This window comes from Brassica napus, unplaced genomic scaffold (genome assembly GCF_020379485.1).
Source record: "Brassica napus cultivar Da-Ae unplaced genomic scaffold, Da-Ae ScsIHWf_2298;HRSCAF=2964, whole genome shotgun sequence".
NCBI classification, from domain to species: Eukaryota; Viridiplantae; Streptophyta; class Magnoliopsida; order Brassicales; family Brassicaceae; genus Brassica; species Brassica napus.
In genome coordinates, this window is record NW_026015683.1 from 11,359 (window position 1) to 25,000 (window position 13,642).

Here is a 13,642-nt window from a genome sequence, read left to right on the forward strand (position 1 = left end):
GTTATTTATTCAACTTCCTAGTGATTCTCCACTACATTATTTGTCCAAATACAGCTTCTTACATCGCAGTTGATCATAGCTTAATTAGAATAACGAAGAATTCGTCATATTCCCAAAAAAGAAAACTGGAACACCTGATTTGAAAGTGGGATAGTTTCTTCATCCTAACTCCTATGAGATTTATTCAACTTCCTAGTGAAAATCCATGACTTTATGTATCCAAATCAAGCATCTTACATCGCGGTTAATCTTGGTTTGATTAGAATGACGAAGAAGTTGTCATATTCCCAAACATAAAAACTGGGATCACCTGATTTGAAATTAGGATAGCTTCTTCATCCTAAATTCTATGTTATTTATTCAACTCCCTGGTCATTGTCCACTACTTTGTGTATCCAAATGAAGCTTCTTATATCGTGGTTGATCCTGGTTTGATAAGAATGACGAAGAAAGTTACATATTCCCAAACAGAAAAACTAGGATCACCTGATTTGAAAGTGGGATAACTTCTTCATCCTAACTCCTATGAGATTTATTTAACTTCCTAGTGATTCCCCACAAATTTATGTATCCAAATCAAGCTTCTTATATCGAAGTTGATCATAGTTTGATTAGAATGACGAACAATTTGTCATATTCCCAAACAGGAAAACTGGGAACAGCTGATTTGAAAGTGGGATAGCTTCTTCATCCTAACTCCTATGAGATTTATTCAACTTCCTCCTGATTCTCCACGACTTTATATATGCAAATCAAGCTTCTTTCATCGCGAAACAAGGATCCCTGATTTGAAAGTGGGATATCTTCTTCATCCTAACACCAATGAGATTTATTCAACTTCATGGTGAGAATCTACTACTTTTGTATCCAAATCAAGCTTCTTAAATCGTGGTTCATCTTGGTTTATTAGAATGACGAAAAAGTTTTCATATTCCCAAACATAAAAACTAGGATCATCTGATTTGAAAGTGGGATGGCTTCTTCATCCTAACTCCTACGAGATTTATTCAACTTCGTGGTGAAAATCCACGAATTTATGTATGCAAATCAAGCTTCTTACATCGCAGTTCATCTTGGTTTAGTCGAATGACGAAATAGTTGTCAGATTCCCAAACTTGAAAACTAGTATCACTTGATTTGAAAGTGGGATAGCTTCTTCATCTTAACTACTATGAGATTTATTCAACCTCCTTGTAATTTTCCACAACTTTACGTATCCAAATCAAGCTTCTTATATTGTGATTCATCCTGGTTTGATTAGAATGATGAAGAAGTTATCATATTACCAAACTGGAAAACTTGGATCCCCTAATTTGAAAATGGGATAGCTTCTTCATCCTGACTCCTATGAGATTTATTCAACTTCCTAGTGTTTCTCCACTATATTATGTATCAAAATGAACCTTCTTACATCACGGTTCATCTTGGTTTTGATTAGAATTACGAAGAAGGTGTCATATTCCCAAACAGGAAAACTGAGATCACATGATTTGAAAGTGGGATAGCTTATTTATCCTAACTCCTATAAGATATATTCAACCTCCTGGTGATTCTAAACTACTTTTTATATGAATTCAAGCTTTTTGCATTGCGATCCATATTGGTTTGATTAGAATTACGAAGAAGTTGTCATATTCCCAAACGAGAAAACTGGGATCACCTGATTTGAAAGTGTGAAAGCTTCTTCATCCAAACTCCTATGAGATTTATTCCATTTCCTGGTGATTCTACACTACTTTATGTATCCAAATCAAGATTCTTACATCGTGATTCATCTTGGTTTGATTAGAATGACGAAGAAGTTGTTATATTCCCAAACATGAAATTTGGGATCACCTGATTTGAAAGTGGGATAGCTTCTTCATATTATCTCCTATGAGATTTATTCAACATCCTAGTGGTTCTCCACGAGTTTATGTATCAAAATACAGATTCTTACATCGCGATTCATCCTACTTCGATTAGAATGACAAAGATGTTGTCATATTCCCAAACAGGAAAAGTGGGGTCACCTGATTGGAAATTGAGATAGTTTTTTCCTCCTAACACATGTGAGATTTATTCAACTTCATGGTGAAAATCCACTACTTTATGTATCCAAATCAAGCTTCTCACATCGCGGTTCATCTTGGTTTATTAGAATGACAAAAAAATTGTCATATTCCCAAACATGAAAACTAGGATCACCTTATTTGTAAGTGGCATTGCTTCTTTATCCTAACTCCTATGAGATTTATTCAAATTCCTAGTGAAAATCCATGACTTTATGTATCCAAATCAAGCATCTTACATCGCGGTTCATCTTGGTTTTATTAGAATTACGAAAAAGTTGTCATATTCCCAAACATAAAAACTGGGATCACCTGATTTGAAAGTGGGATAGCTTCGTCATCTTAACTCCTATGAGATTTATTCAACTTCCTAGTGATTCTCCACTACATTATGTGTCCAAATACAGCTTCTTACATCGCAGTTGATCATAGTTTGATTAGAATAACGAAGAATTCGTCATATTCCCAAAAAGGAAACTGGAACACCTGATTTGAAAGTGGGATAGCTTCTTCATCCTAACTCCTATGAGATTTATTCAACTTCCTACTGAAAATCCATGACTTTATGTATCCAAATCAAGCATCTTACATCGCGGTTAATCTTGGTTTGATTAGAATGACGAAGAAGTTGTCATATTCCCAAACATAAAAACTGGGATCACCTGATTTGAAATTAGGATAGCTTCTTCATCCTAAATTCTATGTTATTTATTCAACTCCCTGGTCATTGTCCACTACTTTGTGAATCCAAATGAAGTTTTTTATATCGTGGTTGATCCTGGTTTGATAAGAATGACGAAGAAAGTTACATATTCCCAAACAGAAAAACTAGGATCACCTGATTTGAAAGTGGGATAACTTCTTCATCCTAACTCCTATGAGATTTATTTAACTTCTAGTGATTCCCCACAAATTTATGTATCCAAATCAAGCTTCTTATATCGAAGTTGATCATAGTGTGATTAGAATGACGAACAATTTGTCATATTCCCAAACAGGAAAAACTGGGAACAGCTGATTTGAAAGTGGGATAGCTTCTTCATCCTAACTCCTATGAGATTTATTCAACTTCCTCCTGATTCTCCACGACTTTATATATGCAAATCAAGCTTCTTTCATCGCGGTTCATCTTAGTTTGATTACAGTGACGAAAAAGTTGTCATATTCCAAAACATGAAAACTGAGATCACCAGATTTGAAAGTAGGATAGCTTCTTCATCATAACTCCTACGAAATTTACTAAACTTCCTAGTGATTTTCCACGACTTTATGTATCCAAATCAATCTTCTTAGATCGCGATTCATCTTGGTTTGATTAGAATGACGAAAAAGTTCATATTCCCAAACAGCGAAACAAGGATCCCCTGATTTGAAAGTGGGATATCTTCTTCATCCTAACACCAATGAGATTTATTCAACTTCATGGTGAGAATCTACTACTTTTTGTATCCAAATCAAGCTTCTTAAATCGTGGTTCATCTTGGTTTATTAGAATGACGAAAAAGTTTTCATATTCCCAAACATAAAAACTAGGATCATCTGATTTGAAAGTGGGATTGCTTCTTCATCCTAACTCCTACGAGATTTATTCAACTTCGTGGTGAAAATCCACGAATTTATGTATGCAAATCAAGCTTCTTACATCGCAGTTCATCTTGGTTTAGTCGAATGACGAAATAGTTGTCAGATTCCCAAACTTGAAAACTAGTATCACTTGATTTGAAAGTTGGATAGCTTCTTCATCTTAACTACTATGAGATTTATTCAACCTCCTTGTAGTTTTCCACAACTTTATGTATCCAAATCAAGCTTCTTATATTGTGATTCATCCTGGTTTGATTAGAATGATGAAGAAGTTATCATATTACCAAACTGGAAAACTTGGATCCCCTAATTTGAAAGTGGGATAGCTTCTTCATCCTGACTCCTATGAGATTTATTCAACTTCCTAGTGTTTCTCCACTATATTATCTATCAAAATGAACCTTCTTACATCACGGTTCATCTTGGTTTGATTAGAATTACGAAGAACGTGTCATATTCCCAAACAGGAAAACTGAGATCACATGATTTGAAAGTGGGATAGCTTATTTATCCTAACTCCTATAAGATATATTCAACCTCCTGGTGATTCTAAACTACTTTTTATATGAATTCAAGCTTTTGCATTGCGATCCATATTGGTTTGATTAGAATTACGAAGAAGTTGTCATATTCCCAAACGAGAAAACTGGGATCACCTGATTTGAAAGTGTGAAAGCTTCTTCATCCAAACTCCTATGAGATTTATTCCATTTCCTGGTGATTCTACACTACTTTATGTATCCAAATCAAGATTCTTACATCGTGATTCATCTTGGTTTGATTAGAATGACGAAGAAGTTGTTATATTCCCAAACATGAAATTTGGGATCACCTGATTTGAAAGTGGGATAGCTTCTTCATATTATCTCCTATGAGATTTATTCAACATCCTAGTGGTTCTCCACGAGTTTATGTATCAAAATACAGATTCTTACATCGCGATTCATCCTACTTCGATTAGAATGACAAAGATGTTGTCATATTCCCAAACAGGAAAAGTGGGGTCACCTGATTGGAAATTGAGATAGTTTTTTCCTCCTAACACATGTGAGATTTATTCAATTTCATGGTGAAAATCCACTACTTTATGTATCCAAATCAAGCTTCTCACATCGCGGTTCATCTTGGTTTATTAGAATGACAAAAAAATTGTCATATTCCCAAACATGAAAACTAGGATCACCTTATTTGTAAGTGGCATTGCTTCTTTATCCTAACTCCTATGAGATTTATTCAAATTCCTAGTGAAAATCCATGACTTTATGTATCCAAATCAAGCATCTTACATCGCGGTTCATCTTGGTTTTATTAGAATTACGAAAAAGTTGTCATATTCCCAAACATAAAAACTGGGATCACCTGATTTGAAAGTGGGATAGCTTCGTCATCTTAACTCCTATGAGATTTATTCAACTTCCTAGTGATTCTCCACTACATTATGTGTCCAAATACAGCTTCTTACATCGCAGTTGATCATAGTTTGATTAGAATAACGAAGAATTCGTCATATTCCCAAAAAGGAAAACTGGAACACCTGATTTGAAAGTGGGATAGCTTCTTCATCCTAACTCCTATGAGATTTATTCAACTTCCTACTGAAAATCCATGACTTTATGTATCCAAATCAAGCATCTTACATCGCGGTTAATATTGGTTTGATTAGAATGACGAAGAAGTTGTCATATTCCCAAACATAAAAACTGGGATCACCTGATTTGAAATTAGGATAGCTTCTTCATCTTAAATTCTATGTTATTTATTCAACTCCCTGGTCATTGTCCACTACTTTGTGAATCCAAATGAAGTTTTTTATATCGTGGTTGATCCTGGTTTGATAAGAATGACGAAGAAAGTTACATATTCCCAAACAGAAAAACTAGGATCACCTGATTTGAAAGTGGGATAACTTCTTCATCCTAACTCCTATGAGATTTATTTAACTTCTAGTGATTCCCCACAAATTTATGTATCCAAATCAAGCTTCTTATATCGAAGTTGATCATAGTGTGATTAGAATGACGAACAATTTGTCATATTCCCAAACAGGAAAAACTGGGAACAGCTGATTTGAAAGTGGGATAGCTTCTTCATCCTAACTCCTATGAGATTTATTCAACTTCCTCCTGATTCTCCACGACTTTATATATGCAAATCAAGCTTCTTTCATCGCGGTTCATCTTAGTTTGATTACAGTGACGAAAAAGTTGTCATATTCCAAAACATGAAAACTGAGATCACCAGATTTGAAAGTAGGATAGCTTCTTCATCATAACTCCTACGAAATTTACTAAACTTCCTAGTGATTTTCCACGACTTTATGTATCCAAATCAATCTTCTTAGATCGCGATTCATCTTGGTTTGATTAGAATGACGAAAAAGTTCATATTCCCAAACAGCGAAACAAGGATCCCCTGATTTGAAAGTGGGATATCTTCTTCATCCTAACACCAATGAGATTTATTCAACTTCATGGTGAGAATCTACTACTTTTTGTATCCAAATCAAGCTTCTTAAATCGTGGTTCATCTTGGTTTATTAGAATGACGAAAAAGTTTTCATATTCCCAAACATAAAAACTAGGATCATCTGATTTGAAAGTGGGATTGCTTCTTCATCCTAACTCCTACGAGATTTATTCAACTTCGTGGTGAAAATCCACGAATTTATGTATGCAAATCAAGCTTCTTACATCGCAGTTCATCTTGGTTTAGTCGAATGACGAAATAGTTGTCAGATTCCCAAACTTGAAAACTAGTATCACTTGATTTGAAAGTTGGATAGCTTCTTCATCTTAACTACTATGAGATTTATTCAACCTCCTTGTAGTTTTCCACAACTTTATGTATCCAAATCAAGCTTCTTATATTGTGATTCATCCTGGTTTGATTAGAATGATGAAGAAGTTATCATATTACCAAACTGGAAAACTTGGATCCCCTAATTTGAAAGTGGGATAGCTTCTTCATCCTGACTCCTATGAGATTTATTCAACTTCCTAGTGTTTCTCCACTATATTATGTATCAAAATGAACCTTCTTACATCACGGTTCATCTTGGTTTGATTAGAATTACGAAGAAGGTGTCATATTCCCAAACAGGAAAACTGAGATCACATGATTTGAAAGTGGGATAGCTTATTTATCCTAACTCCTATAAGATATATTCAACCTCCTGGTGATTCTAAACTACTTTTTATATGAATTCAAGCTTTTTGCATTGCGATCCATATTGGTTTGATTAGAATTACGAAGAAGTTGTCATATTCCCAAACGAGAAAACTGGGATCACCTGATTTGAAAGTGTGAAAGCTTCTTCATCCAAACTCCTATGAGATTTATTCCATTTCCTGGTGATTCTACACTACTTTATGTATCCAAATCAAGATTCTTACATCGTGATTCATCTTGGTTTGATTAGAATGACGAAGAAGTTGTTATATTCCCAAACATGAAATTTGGGATCACCTGATTTGAAAGTGGGATAGCTTCTTCATATTATCTCCTATGAGATTTATTCAACATCCTAGTGGTTCTCCACGAGTTTATGTATCAAAATACAGATTCTTACATCGCGATTCATCCTACTTCGATTAGAATGACAAAGATGTTGTCATATTCCCAAACAGGAAAAGTGGGGTCACCTGATTGGAAATTGAGATAGTTTTTTCCTCCTAACACATGTGAGATTTATTCAACTTCATGGTGAAAATCCACTACTTTATGTATCCAAATCAAGCTTCTCACATCGCGGTTCATCTTGGTTTATTAGAATGACAAAAAAATTGTCATATTCCCAAACATGAAAACTAGGATCACCTTATTTGTAAGTGGCATTGCTTCTTTATCCTAACTCCTATGAGATTTATTCAAATTCCTAGTGAAAATCCATGACTTTATGTATCCAAATCAAGCATCTTACATCGCGGTTCATCTTGGTTTTATTAGAATTACGAAAAAGTTGTCATATTCCCAAACATAAAAACTGGGATCACCTGATTTGAAAGTGGGATAGCTTCGTCATCTTAACTCCTATGAGATTTATTCAACTTCCTAGTGATTCTCCACTACATTATGTGTCCAAATACAGCTTCTTACATCGCAGTTGATCATAGTTTGATTAGAATAACGAAGAATTCGTCATATTCCCAAAAAGGAAAACTGGAACACCTGATTTGAAAGTGGGATAGCTTCTTCATCCTAACTCCTATGAGATTTATTCAACTTCCTACTGAAAATCCATGACTTTATGTATCCAAATCAAGCATCTTACATCGCGGTTAATCTTGGTTTGATTAGAATGACGAAGAAGTTGTCATATTCCCAAACATAAAAACTGGGATCACCTGATTTGAAATTAGGATAGCTTCTTCATCCTAAATTCTATGTTATTTATTCAACTCCCTGGTCATTGTCCACTACTTTGTGAATCCAAATGAAGTTTTTTATATCGTGGTTGATCCTGGTTTGATAAGAATGACGAAGAAAGTTACATATTCCCAAACAGAAAAACTAGGATCACCTGATTTGAAAGTGGGATAACTTCTTCATCCTAACTCCTATGAGATTTATTTAACTTCTAGTGATTCCCCACAAATTTATGTATCCAAATCAAGCTTCTTATATCGAAGTTGATCATAGTGTGATTAGAATGACGAACAATTTGTCATATTCCCAAACAGGAAAAACTGGGAACAGCTGATTTGAAAGTGGGATAGCTTCTTCATCCTAACTCCTATGAGATTTATTCAACTTCCTCCTGATTCTCCACGACTTTATATATGCAAATCAAGCTTCTTTCATCGCGGTTCATCTTAGTTTGATTACAGTGACGAAAAAGTTGTCATATTCCAAAACATGAAAACTGAGATCACCAGATTTGAAAGTAGGATAGCTTCTTCATCATAACTCCTACGAAATTTACTAAACTTCCTAGTGATTTTCCACGACTTTATGTATCCAAATCAATCTTCTTAGATCGCGATTCATCTTGGTTTGATTAGAATGACGAAAAAGTTCATATTCCCAAACAGCGAAACAAGGATCCCCTGATTTGAAAGTGGGATATCTTCTTCATCCTAACACCAATGAGATTTATTCAACTTCATGGTGAGAATCTACTACTTTTTGTATCCAAATCAAGCTTCTTAAATCGTGGTTCATCTTGGTTTATTAGAATGACGAAAAAGTTTTCATATTCCCAAACATAAAAACTAGGATCATCTGATTTGAAAGTGGGATTGCTTCTTCATCCTAACTCCTACGAGATTTATTCAACTTCGTGGTGAAAATCCACGAATTTATGTATGCAAATCAAGCTTCTTACATCGCAGTTCATCTTGGTTTAGTCGAATGACGAAATAGTTGTCAGATTCCCAAACTTGAAAACTAGTATCACTTGATTTGAAAGTTGGATAGCTTCTTCATCTTAACTACTATGAGATTTATTCAACCTCCTTGTAGTTTTCCACAACTTTATGTATCCAAATCAAGCTTCTTATATTGTGATTCATCCTGGTTTGATTAGAATGATGAAGAAGTTATCATATTACCAAACTGGAAAACTTGGATCCCCTAATTTGAAAGTGGGATAGCTTCTTCATCCTGACTCCTATGAGATTTATTCAACTTCCTAGTGTTTCTCCACTATATTATCTATCAAAATGAAGCTTCTTACATCACGGTTCATCTTGATTTGATTAGAATTACGAAGAACGTGTCATATTCCCAAACAGGAAAACTGAGATCACATGATTTGAAACTGAGATAGCTTCTTTATCCTAACTCCTATAAGATATATTCAACCTCCTGGTGATTCTATACTACTTTTTATATGAAATCAAGCTTTTTGCATCGCGATCCATATTGGTTTGATTAGAATTACGAAGAAGTTGTCATATTCCCAAATAGGAAAACTGGGATCACCTGATTTGAAAGTGTGAAAGCTTCTTCATCCAAACTCCTGTGAGACTTATTCCGTTTCCTGGTGATTCTACACTACTTTATGTATCCAAATCAAGATTCTTACATCGTGATTCATCTTGGTTTGATTAGAATGACGAAGAAGTTGTTATATTCCCAAACATGACAACTAGGATCACCTGATTTGAAAGTGGGATAGCTTCTTCATATTATCTCCTATGAGATTTATTCAACATCCTAGTGGTTCTCCACGAGTTTATGTATCAAAATATAGATTCTTACATCGCGATTCATCCTACTTCGATTAGAATGACAAAGATGTTGTCATATTCCCAAACAGGAAAAGTGGGGTCACCTGATTTGAAATTGAGATAGTTTTTTCTTCCTAACACATGTGAGATTTATTCAACTTCATGGTGAAAATCCACTACTTTATGTATCCAAATCAAGCTTCTTACATCGCGGTTCATCTTGGTTTATTAGAATGACAAAAAAATTGTCATATTCCCAAACATGAAAACTAGGATCACCTGATTTGTAAGTGGCATTGCTTCTTTTTCCTAACTCCTATGAGATTTATTCAAATTCCTAGTGAAAATGCATGACTTTATGTATCCAAATCAAGCATCTTACATCGCGGTTCATCTTGGTTTTATTAGAATTACGAAAAAGTTGTCATATTCCCTAACATAAAAATTGGGATCACCTGATTTGAAAGTGGGATAGCTTCGTCATCTTAACTCCTATGAGATTTATTCAACTTCCTAGTGATTCTCCATAACTTTATGTGTCCAAATACAGCTTCTTACATCGCAGTTGATCATAGTTTGATTAGAATGACGAAGAATTTGTCATATTCCCAAAAAGGAAAAATGGAACACCTGATTTGAAAGTGGGATAGCTTCTTCATCCTAACTCCTATGAGATTTATTCAACTTCCTAGTGAAAATCCATGACTTTATGTATCCAAATCAAGCATCTTACATCGCGGTTAATCTTGGTTTGATTAGAATGACGAAGAAGTTGTCATATTCCCAAACATAAAAACTGGGATCACCTGATTTGAAATTAGGATAGCTTCTTCATCCTAAATCCTATGTTATTTATTCAACTCCTTGTCATTGTCCACTACTTTGTGTATCCAAATGAAGCTTCTTATATCGTTGTTGATCCTGGTTTGATAAGAATGACGAAGAAGTTGTCATATTCCCAAATAGAAAAACTAGGATCACCTGATTTGAAAGTGGGATAACTTCTTCATCCTAACTCCTATGAGATTTATTTAACTTCCTAGTGATTCCCCACAAATTTATGTATCCAAATCAAGCTTCTTTCATCGCGGTTCACCGTAGTTTGATTACAGTGATGAAAAAGTTGTCATATTCCCAAACAGGAAAACTGGGATCACCTTATTTGAAAGTAGGAGAGCTTGTTCATAATAACTCCTATGAGATTTACTCAAGTTCCTAGTGATTCTCCACGACTTTATGTATCCAAACAATCTTCTTAGATCGTGATTCATCTTAGTTTGATTACAGTGACGAAAAAGTTGTCATATTCCCAAACATGAAAACTGGGATCACCAGATATGAAAGTAGGATAGCTTCTTCATCATAACTCCAATGATATTTATTCAACTTCATGGTAAAAATCTACTACTTTTTGTGTCGAAATCAAGCTTCTTAAATCGTGGTTCATCTTGGTTTATTAGAATGACGAAAAAGTTGTCATATTCCCAAACATAAAAACTAGGATCACCTGATTTGAAAGTGGGATGGCTTCTTCATCCTAACTCCTACGAGATTTATTCAACTTCGTAAATCCACGAATTTATGTATGCAAATCAAGCTTCTTACATCGCGGTTCATCTTGGTTTATTAGAATGACAAAAAAATTGTCATATTCCCAAACATGAAAACTAGGATCACCTGATTTGTAAGTGGCATTGCTTCTTTATCCTAACTCCTATGAGATTTATTCAAATTCCTAGTGAAAATCCATGACTTTATGTATCCAAATCAAGCATCTTACATCGCGGTTCATCTTGGTTTTATTAGAATTACGAAAAAGTTGTCATATTCCCTAACATAAAAACTGGGATCACCTGATTTGAAAGTGGGATAGCTTCGTCATCTTAACTCCTATGAGATTTATTCAACTTCCTAGTGATTCTCCATAACTTTATGTGTCCAAATACAGCTTCTTACATCGCAGTTGATCATAGTTTGATTAGAATGACGAAGAATTTGTCATATTCCCAAAAAGGAAAAATGGAACACCTGATTTGAAAGTGGGATAGCTTCTTCATCCTAACTCCTATGAGATTTATTCAACTTCCTAGTGAAAATCCATGACTTTATGTATCCAAATCAAGCATCTTACATCGCGGTTAATCTTGGTTTGATTAGAATGACGAAGAAGTTGTCATATTCCCAAACATAAAAACTGGGATCACCTGATTTGAAATTAGGATAGCTTCTTCATCCTAAATCCTATGTTATTTATTCAACTCCTTGTCATTGTCCACTACTTTGTGTATCCAAATGAAGCTTCTTATATCGTTGTTGATCCTGGTTTGATAAGAATGACGAAGAAGTTGTCATATTCCCAAACAGAAAAACTAGGATCACCTGATTTGAAAGTGGGATAACTTCTTCATCCTAACTCCTATGAGATTTATTTAACTTCCTAGTGATTCCCCACAAATTTATGTATCCAAATCAAGCTTCTTTCATCGCGGTTCACCGTAGTTTGATTACAGTGATGAAAAAGTTGTCATATTCCCAAACAGGAAAACTGGGATCACCTTATTTGAAAGTAGGAGAGCTTGTTCATCATAACTCCTATGAGATTTACTCAAGTTCCTAGTGATTCTCCACGACTTTATGTATCCAAACAATCTTCTTAGATCGTGATTCATCTTAGTTTGATTACAGTGACGAAAAAGTTGTCATATTCCCAAACATGAAAACTGGGATCACCAGATATGAAAGTAGGATAGCTTCTTCATCATAACTCCAATGATATTTATTCAACTTCATGGTAAAAATCTACTACTTTTGTGTCGAAATCAAGCTTCTTAAATCGTGGTTCATCTTGGTTTATTAGAATGACGAAAAAGTTGTCATATTCCCAAACATAAAAACTAGGATCACCTGATTTGAAAGTGGGATGGCTTCTTCATCCTAACTCCTACGAGATTTATTCAACTTCGTAAATCCACGAATTTATGTATGCAAATCAAGCTTCTTACATCGCGGTTCATCTTGGTTTAGTAGAATGACGAAATAGTTGTCAGATTCCCAAACTTGAAAACTAGTATCACTTGATTTGAAAGTGGGATAGCTTCTTCATTCTAACTCCTATTAGATTTATTCAACTTCCTGGTGATTGTCCACAACTTTATGTATCCAAATCCAGCTTCTTATATTGCAATTCATCCTGGTTTGATTAGAATGATGAAGAAGTTGTCATATTACCAAACTGGAAAACTTGGATCCCCTGATTTGAAAGTGGGATAGTGATACCACTTAAATTACCCTAAGGAGTGTTACTCTCATCAAAAGAGGTTCAGATGTAGTACTTAGGGATCGAATCCACAAGGAGCTAGGGAACAATTAAATCTAGTGTTTATTAATTCTAAAAGTTGTAAATGTCTAAATGAAATAGCAATAGTAACAAGCGAGTAAATAATAAATGTAACTTGTTTGGAAATGATATTAGATGCAGGGCCACTATTCAGGTGTTGGAGATTATAATACCTATAGATGCCTAACTGTTGCATGCATGATATATTAGAGCTCATTCGCTTAACTCAGTGATCACCTGTCGCATGTACCACTGGTTAACAGACTAGATCTCGTGTCTCAACGGTTAGTATGCAGACAACGAGAGAGTGTCAATCGATTGTCTATTAAGACGTCGACCGATACACCTTTGCCAACGTCGATCGATAATCAGTTGAGGACATCGATCGACGGGTTTTAGCCAGGCCTATGTGCGAGTATGAAATGCCCTACTAAGATGTTAAATTGGCGGTTAGCCCTCTCTAGCAGTCCTAATATGATAGATAGATGTCAGGATGGGAT